At 37.7% G+C, this 21,370-nt stretch overlaps 1 protein-coding gene across 8 annotated transcripts in view; it reads right to left on the bottom strand.

Moving 5' to 3' along the window:
- Window positions 1–5,081, bottom strand: part of LOC136855123 (sodium/calcium exchanger Calx-like) — a 249,375-nt gene extending 244,294 nt beyond the window's left edge. For 7 of the 8 annotated variants that reach the window (XM_067131978.1, XM_067131975.1, XM_067131974.1 and 4 more), the window contains exon 1: window positions 4,878–5,072. The gene's annotated coding sequence lies outside the window, so the exon portion shown is untranslated. Of the gene's footprint in view, window positions 1–4,877 lie in introns of all 8 variants that reach the window. The other variant, XM_067131983.1, reaches the window with a different exon arrangement.
- Between the last annotated feature and the right edge of the window lie 16,289 nt (window positions 5,082–21,370).

Raw genomic sequence — 21,370 nt, forward strand, 5'->3', positions numbered from 1 at the left:
ATGATGATAATTATAACAATCACCATGCAGAGACTACAGCAAAAGCGATTGTCTTTGTCTCCCACCTGCCACTGTTTCTCTCTAAAAGTAATTTAACAAATAAAATCCAAGACCTAGGCTAATTAGTCCTAGTACAGGCCAGCATACGTAAATATCAAGCCTGACTGAAATCCCCCAACCGCGTAAAAGAGACAAACACACTGACGGCCAAACAGACAAAAGGACGACCTCCCTTCATGAACATCTAGATAGAACTGTCTACTTTTGTACCAAGTTTGACCAATTCCTTGTACCGTGTGGAGGCTCTGTGATGACACAGTAAGAATGACACCCACTTAACCCACTTACGGACAGAGAGATGAACGATCTTTCTGCTTGTACATCTGTGCTTGATGGTCTTCTCAAGTGCCTAGTTTGACTGAAATTTCAACAGCTTAGTAAGATACAAAATGACAAATGGATTAATCGCTTCATGTACATCCATGAATGATGTTCGACCTTTGTATCAAGTTTGCAATAGCTTCAACTGCGTAAAAGTTCTTGTGACAAGATAAGTGCGACTGACATGCTGACAGACATTCAAACATACTGACGTCATCTCCTTATTTACTCTATACATAGGGGTCTACCTTTATACCCAGTCTGACTGTAAAACCTTACGCCATGTAGGAGTTGCGATGACAGAGCGAGCATGATGCACCCGCAACAGGATGGATGGACACACTGACAGCCTATCTTCATATTCAACCATATATGATGGTACACCCTTCGATTCAGGCTCGACTGACACGCCTCCAACCGTGTACGGGGAGCTGTCATAACAAGGTGACAGACAGACAGACAGACAGAGACAGACTGACTGACTTCATGCATCGGTTGTACGATGGTCTACCTTTGTACCAAGTCTGAAAGAAATCCTTTCAACTCAAAAGAGGTTGCAATGAAAAGGGAAGCGTGACAAACACTAACGGGCAGACAGATGGACCAACTCCTTTCGTGCACTTTACGCAAGTTGGTCTATACCTGTGCAGAGTTTGACTGAAATTCCGGTACAATTGTTATGATGGCAACGTACACATGACAGACAGACTGACAAAACGACAGCCAAACGTTGGAAAATTATAACCACATCGACTTCATGGGTAAGTGACTAACAATAAAGCAAAACCTTACGTGTGAATAGGCGATGTTTCCCGGCCTATAATAGTAGCTGTCACTCAAAGATAGTAAGTGACCGTAGTAATTCATTTCAGGTTAATTTAAGTCGGACAGATAGACAGACAAGGGACAGTGGTCTCTCATATGTCTCAACGCCTGTGTACAAAGAAAAATTATAATAAATAATTCCATTTAATTTTAATCAAAACTATTTTGGGCAAGAAAAAATTACTGGTTTGTAAGAGAACATTACTCTTCCGGCATTCTAACAATACAACGGACACGAGCGAGGGATCTTCGTTAGGTTTACAATGAGAGCATGGCCATTATAATCATATGGAAAGTATACTACAGTGTCCTCACTATTAACAGTATTATTACTTACATCATTACAACTATTGTAAGTAGTAAAAGAACTGTCATTAGCGTATTGTCTAAGTTTTCACCAAAACTGATCTTGGAGGCACAGCTTTTAGTACTACTGTATTATTGTTATTATTATTATTATTATTGTCCTTATTCTACAAAAATAATCACAGCCGAAAATTAAACCTAACATGCTAACAAGAAAAAAAATCCTACCCGAGTATCTGCAAGAACAATCAAAAACACGAAAAAAATATATGATACAGTACACGAGTCGAGTATCCGCTTACCTGCACCGAATGTTTATACGTTACGTCACGGATTAAGCCGTTCCGAGGGCAATGGAACGTGCAGGAGCATTCCCGCCTTTCTGTATCACATATACGTATACACATTTTATATATATACAGTGTGTATATATATGTGTGTATCTTTATCCTATTGGATGGATTACAACCTTATTTCAACTCAAATTCACAATATTACCGTTACATGACGAACAGCGTACGAAATACACGTACCCGACCTCCCACAAACAAGTCAATTCTGGTTATTGTCGTATTGACGATCTGTCAACTAATTAAATTGTAAAATAATCATTTAATTAGTTAACATTCCTATCGAAAGCAATAACAAAACAACTACAACCCATGCGTTATAATTCGTGGCACAAATATTTTAATTACTAGGAAACTTGAGCAAGCTGGGATATAATTAGTGACATGTTTCAATCCTGGATAACCCTACTTACCTTTCTCTAATAATTTTTTTTTTATATGTAAATTACAAATACCTCCATGTATGTGGCACAAGATCTAAAGCAATTAAGCCAAGAGAATTGTTGAAATAAAAAAAAAAAAAAAAAAAAAGGCCGATCAGGTAATTCCAGTTGGTACACTGATTTTGTAGCAATTTCCTACATAACATGTTTTTTCTCCTCGCCCTTCCCCTAACAAGGGAAGCCATGTTCCTTCTCCTCTCCCTTCCCCTAAACAAGTTCTGCTTCAGTTTCCCCAGCCCTTGAAAGACGGATCCAATGCTACCTTCTGGGTTAAAGTAACACTTGTCCCCACCCTGCTTATCATTTTACAGTGGATCAGGTCTCCACCTCCAAGTACCTTTACTGTCTAGCATAATTTTCAAAAAGTCCAGGCAGCTGATGAATAGCCAATGGCTATACATTCCATATATATCATAACAATCAACTTCCAACGCTCACCAGGTGTCCGCTACAACCATAGCACAATCTCTCTACTCTCAAGCACAGCAAAGTATACACACACACACACACACACACACACATGCGCTCACACAGCAGGCTTGCAGATGCGAGCCAACCCGTTCCCTCCACCCACCAGTGATACAATGACCGATCACACATCCGCTGCTTTAACGGTTTCTGAAGTTAAAATCCAAGAGTCGTGACACCCCCTCATGCATAATTATGACCCATATGAACACAGAACACGTTCTGCATAAACCTGTGTTGCTAAAGCTAACTGTATACCCAATGAACCCACACGAAATACTGTTACATTATTTACGGTCTCCTAAGTTTCAAGAGCAAGCATTAACAGCCCCTCCTTGAATAATAACTTAAAAACACAGCACACGTTTGGTTCAACGTACTCTGCAGGTAAAACTACCAACAATTAACCGGATTCTTGATTATTCTGCTTATAACCAGTTAACAACATGTAGTATTTCTGCCGTATGTCATATACCTGATTGAAAAAACAAACTCTAGCAGTGAAGACCTGTAATTCCCTGTTCGCTAGTCTAGCATTAAACAACCCAAAAACTTAACTACAGTCATCTGAAATTTAGCATACTTTGTATCATTTGAAAAAGAGCCTTTCAGCTAACCAACTTTCAAATAAAATAACAACGAGAACTAAAATCTTTACATAGAACTAGTTATTCCACAACATGAAAAATACATCCAAAAAATAAATGAAGCCAGACTAATGGAACGAGGAAGACTTTCCAAATTTATCCATGAGGATTACGGTTTCTGTACTTAGGATCTCATCCTACATTTACATTAACCTATATGAAATAAAATTTACCATTAAATACCCATACACTGAGCTTATAAAGATAAAAATGTAAATAGTTTTCAAAAACAAGTGTGCTTTGCCCCATTCTAAGTAATAAAAAAGATTTATATATAGTTAAAGAGCTGTTCTTTACGTAAATGCTCATCAAAGGCAAAATCTAGACTCCATTAACGCGAATATAACGTCGCCTTTCCTACCCTGCCTGTTGGGCTACTAAAGGTCAATATCACCGGCCACATGGGAGTGGCAGATGGCATTCCACTCTGGGTGTCATCCCTAGCCATAGCAGGAACATGAGCCTCTTCCATTCATTATTTTCACTCCAAATTGAAAATAAGATGTAAGAAACCAAATAACACTACTTTGGAAACCCCCTTTATAATCTGCCGTATGACAAATAAACGGGGTAGTTAAAAAGTAATGTTCTTTCACTTAAGCCTGGGTTTAAGCCTAAAGGGAGCTCTTGAAGCACTACCATTGTGACTGCCGGCATTAGTTCTCTATCAGAAGACACTTCCTGAGATATCAATTAGTTATGGAAAGCTATTACGTTATACTTTCTGCTGTTAGCTGTAATGGAATTCTTTTCGGCAGAACAGCAATGAACTTTGCGCGCTTTCCCGGGACAAACTTCCTTCAAATCACTGTCTTGGCAATAAATCGCGACTACGCGATTTCCCGTTAAAAAACTATTCTTGAAAATTACACTGGATTTTGATAATAACGGAACTAACAACAAGAAGGGATGAAATCTACTTTTGTTAAAGTAAACAGCATGTTATTCGTGACATACCAAACATGCTGGAAGATACAGATGGCATGAGTCGGCCAATAAGCATTTCAAGCCTTTCTCTTACGGTCTACGCCCACTTTTCTAACCCCATATGCCACCAAAAAGGCCACGTATCGCCTTTTAATGTATTAAGAATAGTTTGGCAACTTGTTTACAAATATAACAACGACATCAAGAGCATGCAACATCTTGATATACAAACTTTACAATGAATGTGCTCTACAAGTCTAAAACTACTTTTGAGCGTCGGTATAACACGAATTATTACACATGCAAGATACAAAATACACACTATACACCTGATAATAATAATAAATATAACTGCTACGCTATACTACTAAAACAGTGTATTACAAAATGAACAGTATGTCTATTCCCCAGTGCGTTTTTATCCACGGTACCGGCTGTTATAAACAATGGAGAATGACACTGCACAGAAGGCGGGGCTCAAAATTTAACGTTGTCTAAACACACGCAGTCAAAAATGGCGAATTACGTACCTTTCTGAATGGAAAGCTTCTTTATTCGGCCTTCTCTTAGCCAGTCGACTTTGCGTTACAACTGTTAACCTACAACATTAAAAGTTTCACAGACTGGATGACACAACGACACTCTGAGAAAGAGCGGGACGCACCTTACCCGTCCGACGTCTCGCTGCTGACTGAAATTGCGGAGCGCTGCGTCCTCCAGGCGTCTGTGAGACCACGACCCCAACAACTTGGATGGTGGGTATCCGACTGAGTCACTTCTTGACGAGATTTTTGACCTCCTTCTCGTTCTTAGTAGCCTATTTGAATGATCATTTATCACTATATATATATATATATATATATATATATATATATATATATATATATATATATATATATATATATATATTGTCACGATGTGTTCCTAGCACCTGGTTACTAAACAACTAATCATATAATAAAAAATTTACCTCACTTCAGCCAGGTACCTTAACTTTCATAACAATAAAAATTACGGCTGAGTACTCCAAAGGTAACAGTGATCCCTTAAAAAGCTTATTAATCAAGTGAAAAATCAAACTAAGTTTATCAAACAAGTGTGAGGTATCAACAATTAAACAAGAGATATACTAGAGCAAAAGGCCATTACTCCATCAAACAACTATAACTGTTTCCCTGGTCTTAATTCACTTCAGCAAAACTAAAGGGACAAAACATCTTTATCACTTTGCCTTATGCACACAATTAATCTTATTCACTGGTGGTCAATAAATGAAACACTGTTTTTTTTATTTTAAATATCAAAATATATTTTTCAATTCAAAATTTATCATTAGAATTCAGTCTGAAAAAAATTTACTATTACTTGAAAACAACACAAAATTTGATTAATTCTTGAATTAAGTTATTAAACAAAAATAAATCACAAAAACTTTAATTTATCAAGAAATTAAATTAATCAAGCAAAATTTAAACTATGAAGAATTACTCAAGATTTGAAAAGAAAATCTAAGTAAATGAAAATTAAATCAAGTATGCAATGTTAAATTATTAAGAGCTACTTAAATTGCTAAGTAAATAAATGTTAAGTCACCATTATATGAAATGTGAAAAATTAAGAAATTGCAAACTCAAGAACACACAAAAATATACAAAAGATTTACCAAAAACAATTTCACTAAGGCAAAAATCCCTTAATCCTTATTATACCATGGTAATAATAAGTACAACTCTCTTTACCTTACACAAGCTTGGAAAACTTTTGCAAAATCACCTGAAATGCAGCTGCTCAAGAATCACAAAACACACTTCTGATGGGTGCCGTTACGAATGTGTTATGAATATATACACTTTTCCTACATTCAGATCTCAAAAGCTAAGATTAATGTCAGTGACCACACCAATATTTTATGTTAATAACTTTTCTTTTGAAGAGAGAGAGAGAGAGAGAGAGAGAGAGAGAGAACCACACGAAAGGTCTCTGAAATCAGAATGAGCAAACTTTTGGATTCCAGTAAGAAGTGAAACAATCAGATGACGTCATTATTAAGGCACTGTGGGAACGAGATACAAGAGAAAATTCTAGAAGAGGAAGATGACATCACTTTCTGAGCAAAAAGTTTTGGGGCCAAAACTAGTGCGTTAGAACAATACGTGATCAGAGCAATGTACTCTTAAACATGAAGCAATTGCCATGTGCCTCAGTGCAATAACTTGTTCACATTTCTCAAAAAGGCACATGTTTTTACCAGAAAACTGTATGGGATGCAATCAGAACATTGCGAAATCATTCATCTTTTTCTCGTATAAGACAAAATCTTACACGACTTGACTGGTATTCCAACCTGTCAACATGTAACTCAAAACAAAGAGCTCACTTATCTTTCGTGACGACAACTGAGTCAAAACATAACATCTGGTCTAACTCGAAGCTCTCTTTCCCGCTACTACACTATTACCAAGGAAGATATTATTAATTCCAAATTACGTTGTTAAGTTATCTAAATCATTAACTCTTTTGAGATCTGACATTACCCTACATATGATACTTCAACAATTATTATCATCGCATGATAATAATAACATGATAACTAGAACAGTAAATATATCAAAATCAGGGAAAGATATACATTTTACAAGGCAATATCATGAATATATATATATATATATATATATATATATATATATATGTGTGTGTGTGTGTGTGTGTGTGTGTGTGTGTGTGTGTGTGTGTGTGTGTGTGTGTGTGTGTGTGAATGTATGTTCACAAATATCACTTAAAATATCTAATTCACTATCCCTCAACAATAATTTTGCGTCTAAAGGAAATTATAATTGATAAGCCATATGCTGCCCAGCCAGGATTCGATCATAGACCTTTGGTTTAGGTAATGCTGCTTGAGACTGTTTTAATATCAAATTCACTATACCTCGGGAATGACTTACATCCAAAGGAAATTATTAATTGATAAGTGGTCCTGCTGCCTTGCCAGAATTTGAACCTGACCTTTGGTTTAGAAACAACAGTAGATAGTCAACTTTGACCACTCGCTTATTAAGAGGGATATAAATTGTTATCGACTCTGCTATTCATATTCCAGTCGAAAGTAGCTTCTGTAAATACAGAAGCTACTCAACCCGTCCGTACTTTTACAGCTGACTGGTGAGTTAGATATTAAATCCGGGAAGCAAGAGAATGCGTATAGTATACAGAAGTGAATGGCTCAATGTTAGTACAGGGTTCAACATGCTGCTGATGAGCTATCGCTGGGTAAGTGTTCGCAGCAGCTACTGCTGTGGAAGATTTCTGCGCAGGGAGTTCATCCATGAATCACCATTTAGAATATGAATGACGTTGCTTAATGTTAATTATGTGTGTGTGCGCGTGTGTATGTGTGTAAGATGTGTTGTAGTCACAGTATTTTATCTTGAGAGCCAATGGGACTGGCAACCTAACGCCCAGCCAAAAAGAAAGGGGAAGAGGAAGCAATAAGATCTATTCATATTCATCGCTAAAGGAAACAAATCAGTTATTTTCACACTGTGCAAACCGAAGGTTACTGATTGTATCGGTATGTTTACCTCATTTGTTTTTCTTTGATATATCTATTTTTATTTTATACTTGACTTTTTTCATTCGTTTCCTGTAAAGTGTTGCTTTCCTTTTTAGGGTCATTGACCTTGTAGCATTTTACTTCTCCAACTAAAAGTCGCAGCTTGGCTTGTAATGATAACATGCTGTCAGGTGAATGTTACGAGACTGATGACTCACGTCAAAGGACTATTTTTACCCTGATAAGAAATTATTTTTGCATTCGTCGCTCTGTGGTAAAGTTTATTCCTTCGACCATGACGCGAAGATGTGCACACCTGCTCCATCCACACACGCCCACCTCATGCAGCTCTTTTTTTTTTTTTTTTTTTTATAAGCAGATCGTTTACATGAAAGAGAGGGAAAACAGCGTTCAGTATTTTCTAATTTAGAAGGAAAGTGGACGAAAAACATCTTTTTACCAAAGTCTGAATGCCTTGTTCGCAAATAATCTGCTCACGATCAGTTTTCATGCACATCGGTCTAAGAGAGAGATAAACACCACCCACCACCCTCCCCCATCAACTGCCTTGTTATACTACGTGCTCTGAGAGCAAGTGCCTTTGCTGGCACAAGGCCAGCAGAGTCTACAATAACCACAGCATCAACGGCTTTATTACAAAGTGCTCCGAGAGCAAGAGCCTTTGCTGGCATAAGGCCAGCAGAGTCTACAATAACCAAAGCATCAACGGCTTTTTTTGTAGCCTGCGTGGCCAGAAAGCTCGACTTCTTGGAGTATTACATCCGCTATGCAAAAGGTTAATAGCAAAGCTCATCGTTTTCGACTAATATACACAGCGTGGACTTATGTTTGTCTCAGCGTTTGGTTCTTCATAGTTACACTGATTTGCACGGAGATGCAGCACCTGAATATTCTCTCTCTCTCTCTCGCTCTCGCGCGCTCTCTCTCTCTCTCTCGTCAACCGGCCAAGGAAATGAATCTTAAAATCAAGAGTAGCATTAAAGCTACAAAGCACTGCAATACTCAGAAACTGTATCAAAGTTTAGGTCTCTCTCTATCTCACTAAAATTTCAAGAGATATTCAAGAACAGCAAGAACGACAGATGAAGTGACTAAACATAACGCAGAAAAAAAAGCGAAATCGAGGATGCAGAACTTGCTCAATTCATACTAAAAACAAAGAAGACGTTTAAATGCCTTGACATAGAACTTTCCAGCGACCTTCCATTATTCCCATAAAAAACAGGTTTGAAACCGAACAATGGACTGGATACGCACAATTTATTATTTGTGATGGACAACCGTTCATGTGGAATAAGGCAAAAGTCCCCCAACACGACTGGCTGGAACCCATGGAACCGGGTGATAACATTTGAAAAGAATTAAGCAAAAGAGTAAATACGTTGACTGACGTTAATCAAATATTTTTAATGCAAAACTAACACCCAATGCATAAAAATTAGTTCTGAACTTTGAAAGTCCAAGGGACAGAGGCGATAGCAAAATGGAATAAGATAAGGTGGGTTACGCTGCAAAGGGTTCGAGTACATTTGTGTTTTTAAGATCACGTTTAAGATAACCTAGCTGTCACGGATCGACGTGCCCGTTCTGGTCTCAGATGGCTGAACGAGTCCGGAATCCTTTAACGCCCAACCACACATACGGAACGCCGTAGGACAAGGCCCGTGATAGAATAAAGCTAGCTTAATCTGAAACCCAGCCAACCAGCCATGCTCGTGGATCGACAAGCACGGCACATTCGAAGGCCTGTCAGCCATGTTGGTTTGAGGCTAACAGGTTTATGACTGATCGGGACCCTTGTCGAGCAAAGAGAACACGGGTACGGCAGAATGCCCATAGAAACAACAAGTAAGATAAGTACATACACAGAAAACATAAGTATTTAGGAGTAAACGGGACTAGCATTCGAAAGGAGAGAAACGCAACAAGAACAAAAAGTAACATAAGAACTATAATCATACTTTAACCATATATATATATATATATATATATATATATATATATATATATATATATATATATATATATATATGTGTGTGTGTGTGTGTGTGTGTGTGTGGGTGTGTGTATGTTTGTGTGTGTATCCCTGCTTTACTTGTAGTTACATTTTGTTTATCCTTCGATCTACCAGCTTCTACTTTTCATTCACTATTCAAACCGTTGTTTGTATTTCCGAATATAAAATTATCTGTCTCTTGACTGCTAAATATGCTTCTCAGATCATCATCTTCTCCATGTATGTGCGCCTTCGCCCTCCTGTACAGGTCTGCGCGCACGCAAACGCTCTTGTACACAGCGCCCCAAATCAACGGAAACCGTCTCTGTCTCGCGCATTGGATTCAAGTGGATAAACATCACTCTATGTCATTTAGTCTCGCAATATTCCTGGGTTTAACTTCTCAGTGTGCCACGTCGTAAACAACCTGATACTTCTCAGCACTTCAGTTATTGTGTTTGTGCTGTTCGCTCTTTTCACATGGCGTTACTTCTCATAACCTTGATGCATATGTAACTTCTTACTCTGCCTAGTTACTTCACGCTAGTGCTTATTAGCACCGCATAACTGGGCTGTACAGCCATCTAGTTCCCCTAGAACTTGAGTCTAACATTGGCTAACTTGAAACGTTCTGGGATCCACCTAAATATCTCTTTCAGAATAATCACGACTGCCCTGACTGAAAGGAACATCTGTGCAGATGTGCAAAGAGAGTCCCACTTTCTCTACTCGGTATTTCCATGTTTCTGGGAGTTCTGATGGCTATAGACTCATGGTCTTTCCTTCATCCTTTTGTTTAATTTTTCTTTTCATTTTTACTTATGGATTCTCTACGCTATGGAAATTAGCTTTATAATCTCAAGGCCTCTTGGCGTGTTCCAATAATGTGTATGTTCATTGTAAATAATAATGAGAAGATAATGAGAAGAACTTGAATGCATTAAGCATCCAAAGAAATTTAATTTTTGCAATGCTTCGACCCACTCCCGAGCCATTTCCAAACTGATACAAGTTGAAAAGTTCAGGAATAATAAAAATGTAAATTACATGAATTAAGAAAATGATTACTCCAAAAACTGTAGAACAACGTTAACAAAAATTAAACGCAGTAGCAAGAAGTAAAAATACAAGTATTTTTATTCATGTATTTTTGGATGGGGTAGAAAAGAGCCAGTAGCCCTACTGAGAAAAGGGAGATAGAAGAAGTGAGAGAGGGAAAACAAAGGAAAAATAAAGAAATAAAGAGAAACTAGTTGGGCAAACCCATTTGCTAGGTGAGGCAAAAAGAAAGAACAAGCATTCTAGCCTCATTACGACTAAATGAAGAATATATTAAAAGCAAAATGAGTGGGCAGGACCATTTGTTGTTTATATGACCAAGTTCACCTGTGCCTCTCTCCACATGCTAGTTTCTGGAAGCTGAGTATCGGAAGAGAGTGAGAGAGAGAGAGAGAGAGGCGATAACAGTAGTCGGAGACTGGAGAACTGAGCAGCCTGGACAAACACAAGAGAAATGGCTCACTAACAGGCTTCTAAGGAGGCAATTATGAGAGAGGAGGCTGGTTTAAATCTGAAGATATGTTTTCGTAATGAATGTGTTTTAGTAGCTGGAATGTTGAGTTATTTCACATAATATTTTTTACTACGCTGATTTGCTTATATATATATGTGTGTGTACATTATATATATATATATATATATATATATATATATATATATATATATATATATATATATATATATCATATACCTGATAGTGTCAGCTGGGCTTCTCTGAGCACCTGAAGAGTTGGAAGACCCAGACCTACTTGGATTGGAGTCATGAGAAGGGAGGCTGAAGATGAGTGGAGATTCATAGAAGATAAAGCACAGAAAAGACATGAGTGGCAGGTACAATGGAGAACGTCTAAGTACACCTATGTTTCACACCCGTCCAGTTCTTTTTACTCCATATATACTACGTAAATATTTCATCGCAATAGCTACAAAAAGTTTATTTTTACATAACATCCATGCTCACGTTCCATGAACCAGAGTTGATTCAACAAGCACTTAATGCATTCTAACTTGGCTTTCGTAGACACGCCAGCTGTTACCTCCCTTGCTTCACCTATTCTGTGACTTGCCTTGCGTTCTACCGTTACGTTTGCTCAAAAATAACTTTAAGAATAATTTTACTTCCATTCTTGCTCACAATCCCGTATGGCCGGCCTACGTAGGGCAAGGTCTGCTGTACTGGTGTGGCCTGCTTGCCTTCCACGCTGATGCTTTGTCTTCCGTTTGGACTTGCGAGAAATATTTTTTGTCACTCTTGACGTCTCCAAGGCATTTCATATTATATATATACTGTATATATATATATATATATATATATATATATATATGTGTGTGTGTGTGTGTGTGTGTGTGTGTGTGAAAAAGAGGGAGAGAGGATGGGGTGTGCTCAGTATGAATATTTCTGTTAGAATGCATCTGATACCGGTTCTTCAGATATAGAAGTCCACGGATTCTTTTCATTGGAATGTAGAAATAATTCTCCATTTCTTTTTTCATGCAAATATACTTTGTATGAAATGACCATTCTGTATCTGTATCACAGTAGCCCTCCAGTCCACACACTTCCCTTATTGTTGTCATGCAAATAAAAAATAGATAAGAAAATGACGATATTGCTCCTAAGATGAACAAGCAAATGAATTGATGCGCTTATATCTAAGTATAAATCCCACTTGGCGAGTATACATTCCGGAAAGAGCTCAAGGTTGTCTTCAACGTCCGTCATGCAACTTCAAAACTAGATGGCAAGGAAAAATCGGAAAAAAGGAGAAACAAATTAACTGTTATCCAAGCGGCAGATGCCAGACGTCACCAAGCTCATTATGTATCACGGACACAGTGAGGTGATCTCAGGTGGAAATAATCTCTCATGCGCGATGTTGAAACTCACTTGCCCCCATGCTGCCACCTTGTAGAATGACTCAACAGCTGTCGGACATTACATGGGCCACCTACTATAAGATGATGCGGATGACAAAAAATCTGGAAGCCTCAGAATTAAAGATATTTTTGTAGCAATGAAACTTTGATTAATGTTACCTCTCGACATAAAACCACAGTTATCCAGATCTTAAAGTAGACGTTTTGGTGGCAACACTTGATTAGACTCAAAGGTACGTGTTTGAGTTTTTGATGATTTTAAAGAAACGTTGAGGATGTAATCCACATTGACCGTTTATACTTATGTCTTGTGGGCTTAAGATAACAACAGCCAAGTATATTGGTTCATTTCAGTCGATGATTTCACATCCGATCGTGATGAACTTCCTGAGGGGCACCAGCCGTATGACATCATTCTTCTTTTTATATCAATGACGGCATGGATACGTCATCGAGTGACGTCACCAACTACTCCATGGACACGTCACCGCGGTCTTAGGACAGTAACTAGTTTACAGATATTGATTTTTTTTTTATTTCACTTGAAGTTTTTTCTTCATGGGTATAATATGGAAATTATACATTTATGTATATTTACAGAGTGCACAGCGGTCGTGAAATACAATTATTCGAGCATGATGAATTTTGATAAATAAATTTATCAACCGGCATCACATCCACTGGGGATGTGTGTGGGTGGGGGTAACGCCTTATTATGACGTCACCCTTGCCAAAATTCAAACTCCTGTGAAAATGTGAGGAGAAAGTTGGTCCCATTCGTCAGAAAAAATAAAAAAAAAACAAATTTGACCCACACATCTTCTCGCATGACTGACGATAGGGAATATTAAGAGAATAGCTTTACTATATAACTTACAATCGTGTTCTCCATTAAGCGCAGTTTGAATTATTGGCAGAGAGATTCCCCTAGCAACCTTACGTTTCCGCAGTGTTACCTCCTGCTCTTCTTAAATATAGTGACCCAAATGTGAAAATGCGAAATCCCGTGTCTTTGAAATATGCAACGGTGTGGATGAGCCAACGACATCTGGAAGATGTCATGGCTTCATTTGAAGCTTAGACATCAAAAGGACACATATATTGAATGTGTGGAGTAACACTCATTCTCCACTTCCAGGGTTCAATTTTTACACAGGCACAAGAGGAGCATGCAAGGAAATATTGAGAGATTTAACCAATTAACACTGTTCAATGGAGGAAGAGAGAGAGCGCGCGTGCGAATTATGTTTATCAGTATGTGACAGAAGAGAAGAAGAAAAATCAAGTATATTCGGGAATGGCTGTGATGGAGAGAATATTTTAAGCTTGCTCAGCTTAGAAAGAGATTCTCACGTTTTAATTTTAACAGTTATTCGCAAATACGACAGAGAGAGAGAGAGAGAGAGAGAGAGAGAGAGAGAGAGAGAGAGAGAGAGAGAGAGAGAGAGAGTCTTCCAAAAAACGTATTTATAGAAAAAATGCATGTAATTACGCACATTCGGATACAGATCATTTTTAAAGTATCTTAAAATATTTTTATAAATTACAGAATAATCATATCATATAAATAAAAATCTAGAGAGAGAGAGAGCCTACAGAGCTTTTGCTATGTAACGGATATCTAAATTTTTTCAATGAAATTTATTCATTATGTCATATCACATGACATTCTCTCTCTCTCTCTCTCTCTCTCTCTCTCTCTCTCTCTCTGTTGTCCTTGTCCTTCACGGCCTACGGAGATAGGCCCCAAGCCTTACAACGCTTGACATTTTGCTATCATTCTGACCTCATTTTCCGCCGGAAACAAGAGACGTGACATTTCCTCGCTCCTTAGAACCCCGCCCCCCACCCACCCCAACCTCTAGGGTCTTTGTGAGGTAGAGGAATAGCCTGTAAGGGGCTGGGGGTAGGGGGCCGGAAGCTTTATTGGATTCGACTGAATCCACTCTGAGAGCCTAGGATTTATTACACTGTGTGGACTTTAAAATCCATGGATACTTGCGCTGTCTGCTCTTCGTGATCCTTGGATGAGCTCTGATGAATGTGTTCTGTTTGTGCTTTAAGATCCCTTGGGCAATTGCACTTCATAATAAAAAACTTAAGTATACCTTAGTTTTACCAGACCACTGAGCTGATTAACAGCTCTCCTAGGGCTGGCCCGAAGGATTAGACTTATTTAACGTGGCTGAGAACCAATTGGTTACTAAGCAACGGGACCTACAGCTTATTGTGGAATCCGAACCACATTATAGCGAGAAATTAATTTCTATCACCAGTAATAAATTCCTCGAACTCTTCATTAGCCGGCCGAAGAGTCGAACTCGGGCCTAGCGAGTGCTAGGTTCTGTTCTTTGTTATATTCGATGTTCTTTTGGATCATTAGCTACTATATTGGAAATACGTCAAGATTTATCGGTATGTTATATCCTTTGTACTTTTTACAATGAAGCGAACAGGCGTGCTTATGTACCTCAAGAGTGTTTGATATGTCCAGCGAATTCTGGATCACTAATCGATGGCTTCTGCTGCGTTATAGGATCCTTGGCAACTTATCTGATAAAAGTCAGTCATTATGAATTTATGATTGCGCTTAACACAATGAAACGTCCTTCGACAACTGCATGTTATGAACTTCAGAATCTAAATTATTTGAGTGAACTTGAGCTTGTTCTTCCATCCTGATCTTCTAAAAGATAAAATACAGGTTACATAATGCCCTCTGAATTTACCTCTATCGTACGATCTATGTCAACGCATCGAGGACCTATATTCAATTGATTTGTGAGTGAGGGAAGTGTCCTGATTACAATAATCTGGCTTCCCAAAACTGTTACATTTTTTATAAACCTTTTTAATTTATATTTTGCTTCTCATGCAATTCAGTCTCTTGTGTCAGGGAGATACGTCACATTGCCACCCTGGGCCATACCGCAAATCACTGGCCTCGAACATTTCTACAAAATATTCGCACTCAGGGAAAGCTATTGGGCTTTCTCTTGGGATAGAGAACGGTACAGTCTGACTCTTCCAGTATTTTAGGCTCATTTTTTAAAATTACTTTGCACTTAGGCGATCAAGTTGATGCTCTGTCCGCTCTTAAGTTTATTTTCAGCGCAGATGTCATCACAAAAAAAAAAGAGGCTGACGCCTGGCCGGGTTAAAGTACTCTCTCTCTCTCTCTCTCAAGAGAAAGTAGGATTGTTTTCTCCGCAAGAGAATATTCGACAGAAAGCATTTGCGGTACGCAGAAGGGACGAAGTGGCTGGATGCATCGTATTTTCATGTTGACCACACCTACGCAGAAGAAAAAAAAAAGAAAATATTATTATAAGATGAAGAAAGAGGTAAAGGATTCCCTTGCTTTCCACAATAATGATAACGCGATTCCTTGATAATTACGTCTAGGAACAACTGCCATTGCACAAATAAATAAATAAAAAGTAAATAATAAAAACAGCGGTCGCTTATATAATCTGTCAAGCAGGGTATTCTTTTGTTTCATTCCCCGATTGTTGAGTCATTGTTTTACACTCCTGTATACACAGGGAGAACAGGAAACAAAGGCTATAATCGCACCTGTCGCTTGAAACACCTGTAACACCTGTTTCCTTCGTTCCGGCAACGAGGTACTTGGATTTCGTACATTAGCGAGTACCAACAGCAACAAGTCTTCAACACTGCTGGTTTCCCAGTCATTCAGATGGAAACTATTCGGTCTGGAAAGTGTTCGGATGGGTGACCACATAAGCTCTGGAGACATTCTGTGGGCCATGTGTTTTGTCCTGCCAACAGCTACCTAAAATCATTGCCTTTACATAGGCAACAGGCGTTGGGTGTCTGCTGCTAGCGGCTATGAGGCAAAATAAGGCAATAGAAGCCAAGAGAGTGATTGTTATTCAATTCAATATTTTTCAATGTAGGTCAAATTTCGTTTTACTTTAATTCGATGTTACATGAAAGCACTTTCTTGAATCCATCAGCATCTTGCAATTGAATTCTGCATAAAGTACCCAATACCTTTTTTTTTATATTGGCTACGTGTTCGTGAAGGTGGTGTCTGTCACGCATGCACGAACAACCACTAAGTCAAGTTCGCACCGGTATAGAAAAATATGTGGGCCACTCAGTGCTAAATTAGGGGTCTAGGTCCCAAAGGCCGCCTGGAATGGTTCTCATGTGACATCACTAAGGACGTTACGTACCGTGCCGTAGTTTATTCTGCGAAAGTTTACTTCGGAATTTCACTGCGTTTTGATATTTATCTTCGTCCATCTTTGTTCATTTAGAATAGTAAGACATTGTTATCTTAATTATACTTATTAAATAATCTTCTCGTTCTCCCCTTTTCAGGTTGAATGTGGCGTGACCAAGTTTTGTTTTATCAATAGCCAGTGCTTATCGTATGCAACGGCTTATATATATATATATATATATATATATATATATATATATATATATATATATATATATATATATATATATATATATATATATATCTTCTTCTTCTTTTTCTTTTAACGTGCTTTTATTCCCATTTTTGTATGGGGTAAGCACGATGCCTTCTTTTGAAGGACTTTTGATTTGGCTTTGGGGTAGACCTGTGGTCTCGATCGGCTGCCCTGCTTGACATCGCTTAGACCCCGGTACGTATGTGTCATGTATCATACCAGACCCAACGCCCTTTCTTCCTAGCAGCGAGAAGTTATTGCGCGGGTATGGCGAGAGTTCGAGACGTGAGATGTTTGTTATGTTTTTTAGAAGGTGTTGTAGTGGCTTTGTTTTTGTGTGTGTATTTAGTCTGTAACATCCATTTGCTTTTTAAGCAAACCTATCCATAAAATGTGTGTGTATGATACACTACGTTATCTTCCAAAATTGTCCTTCACTCTCGATCAACTATATCTTGATTTTCAATCTTAGTCACTGCAAACATCGTCAGGAACGAAAGGCGTGCCCCGTGGAACCAGTATGGCTAGGTCAACCGTAAAGCTTCAAGTCGTGACAAAAAAGAAGAAAAAAAAAATCACTGAACACTCAGATAAACAACGCCTTCATTCATAAGTGATGATTGGTTAAGGAAGGATTGTAGGCCAATCAGCGAAAAGTACTGGTTTGAGTTGTCCATCGCGGGCCATAGTATCATTTCTGAGCTATTTTTGGATGTGACGCTGTACTTGAGGTATTCTGCCGGCATCTGTTTAATACCAAGCATACTAAATGCAAACCCAACAAGCATAGGTGGGCGGGCATAACTCGGTGTAATTTTCTGAGCGATTTTATGCAATATTTATCCATGTTTATCCAAACTAGATCGATTACATACAATGTCAAGAGCATATAGCCCCCAACCCCTTATCTCGTTAGTTTCATTCGTCTTAAATAAAATTTCTAACGTAAGTCACTTGGTCAACTCAAATGATAGCTAGAATCTGAAGAGGTACGGTGGTACAGCGACATCTGGCCGGAAGTTATAATTGTATGGCAACAGCAAATGGCATGAAAGTACAGGTGCGTTCATCAACGCTTGCCAGTGCAAACAAAGGAGTAACTTGACTTTTCAGACTAATTATCTCGTTTCCTTGTTTTGATTAGCATTAGAAAACTTATTCAATCTTCAGAAGGCTAAAATTTGCATTTGCAAAACTATTTAGTACAATTTAAAGTATATTTGACAGGTTCCGCGAAGTGAACAAACATATAAAGTTTACACTGAACGTCCTCCAATGAAGTACTTACTGAACGCCGTAGAGCCCATTACGTCATGAAATACATTTGCACTGTGTGCCATTTATTGGCCATTTTGCTCTTATAAATCGTTAAGATCTATTTTATAGTGAAATAAAATAATTCGCTATTCGTATAAAGCTACTAAAGAGCAAATAGCATATCAGTAATAGCTTATTACACAGCTGTTGAATTCTGCGCTGACGTCATTTCTTGGGATGTTTGAGCAGACTGTCAAAGGATGAATTTTTGTTATAGCCATCATTGCCGTCAGAATTTCCATGTAATTCTGTTAGACACTGGGCATATATTTACAGAACTGTTCTATTTAAAGATAAATCAAATAAACAGAGTTATCATGTAAACATTTACACTGAAGAAGCAAACAGCCAAGGTGACGTCATGGACACGTCATCGTTGAGAACGGCCACTCTTAAGGTTGGCCAAGTCGAACGCCTTGCCCTTTAAGACTTCCGGCCATTATTCTAGACATGAGCCACGATCATTCTCGCGTACTCAGGTAGGCGGAGTGGAGAATGTCTAATTAACGTGAAGTAGAAAGAACTGCGAGTTTCTTTGTTAGCTACGAGAAGGACGGTATTTGCGCTCGCTGAATTTGAAATTGAGTTGGGAGAGGCAACGTCCGCTGCCTAATGCCTTTTGCACTGCCATCTCTCTCTCTCTCTCTCTCTCTCTCTCTCTCTCTCTCTCTCTCTCTCGTCGTGAAATGTGACAAGATTATTTCATTATTAATACTTTAATAAAACCAACACGTACTGAAACGACCAGATTTTACATCGTGGAAAAGTTAAATGCTCTCTCTCTCTCTCTCTCTCTCTCTCTCTCTCTCTCTCTCTCTCTCTATATATATATATATATATATATATATATATATATATATATATATATATATATATATATATATATATATATATATATATATATATATATATATATATATATATATATATATATATATATATGTATATGTATATATATATATATATATATATATATATATATATATATATATATATATATATATATATATATATGTGTGTGTGTGTGTGTGTGTGTGTGTGTGTGTGTATGCATAATATAAAAATTTTTTAACACGCTTTCATTAAAATGCACTAAAAAGTAAAAAATCATTGTTTGAGACACACCAGGATTTTCTTACAATTAATGATGTCTACAAAAATAAAAGCGTGGACGCCAAACATGGAAGGAAATAAATGAAATAAAAAAATATTCTTTATCTCTTGTAGCATTTCCTTCCATGTTTGGCGCCCACGCTTTTATTTATGTAGACATGATCAGTTGTAAGAAAATCCTGGTGTCTCAAAAATTATTTTTTACTTTTTAGTGCATTTTAATAAAAGCGTGTTTAGAAAGAAATTTTTATGTTTTTTTTTATTTTATACTTTTTAGTCTTGACAGAAATTGTAACCGATTTATGATTGTTGCTAACGAAACTGAACGTGATATATTCTATAATATCCTGTCGAGCCAAAGAAGGTTTGAAAAATCCGTAGAGTTATTTACTTATTCTACCGATTTAAAGAAGATATGAAAAATCCGAAGAGTTATTTACTTCATACAAATCCTGAGATACTGGGAGAGGTCACTGTAGGGTCATTACAGGTCATTGCTGGCCTACTGATCATGTAAGGTATTGTCACCAGGATTGAGTAACCACGCAAAATTTCAAGTCCATCAGACAAAGGGAACAGGTCGAAAATTGAGTTACAAGATTTGACCCAGACAAACAAACAGGCAAAAAAGCAAGCTAGATAAAAGCATATAATATATACAAATGTGTGTTGTCTCGATTCTGGGAAGATTTTCCCATTGATAATCTCTCCCTTAAAGCAACAAATACTGAAATTATTAGGTTACAGAAGACTGCAGCAGAAAAAATTTGAAAGCCTGCAAAATCTCGCTCTGTAATAACCAGATGTTACTTGAAGTCTAATGATTCCCATTTGTAAAGGAAACCTTGGCGAGTGACTGGTGTTTCTTACACCTGTGTGACCTCGGCAGTTTCACTTTTCATTTCCTCCCCCACAGTTCGTAATAGTAATCTGATAATGATAATATGATAATATTACTAGGAGTTGTAGTACTAAATGCAGTAGATAAAGTGACAATTGAAATGGTATCAACAAATTGTAATGATGATAATTTTATTTCATCCACCACATAGTATTGTATTTATATACTTGCTTCTAACAGTCTTTCCTTTACTTCTGTGAGATTCAATACCAAGCAGTTTTTTTTTTTTTTGATGTTTTATTCCTGTTGTGACCGAATTGTGGAATAATTCTTCTGATTCTGAAGTTGGATCATTGGAACTTCGGAAGTTCAAACTTGGTGCAAATGCTTCTAGTCTGAGTTGTCTGATACAAGCCTAACTTCGTAGTTTATTTGTTTTATTTATTTTACCTTGCTGGGCATCTACTATGTTGTTATTTATTTCATTTTTTCTCTGTAATTTCTCTTTTATAGTTTATTCTTTACTTCTCATTTTCCTTTGCTGTGTGGGCCACTTTCCCTGTTGAGGTACTTCAGCTTCTAGGGGTGGAGAGCTGCAGTGTGAATGCAGCCTGGCTTCTTGACATTTAATGCAGGAAAGATGACGCCACCTGAGTCAACCATGTATCCTTTGAGTCACAAGTTGCCCCTCAAGTTAACAAAATCTCCTTAACTATGCATCTAGCAAACCACTCACCTTGTGAGTTAAACTGATATCCCCTAAGTTAACAACTTCGTCTATTTGAGTTATCTAGGTA

The sequence above is a fragment of the Macrobrachium rosenbergii genome, chromosome 30 (assembly GCF_040412425.1).
Source record: "Macrobrachium rosenbergii isolate ZJJX-2024 chromosome 30, ASM4041242v1, whole genome shotgun sequence".
NCBI lineage: Eukaryota > Metazoa > Arthropoda > Malacostraca > Decapoda > Palaemonidae > Macrobrachium > Macrobrachium rosenbergii.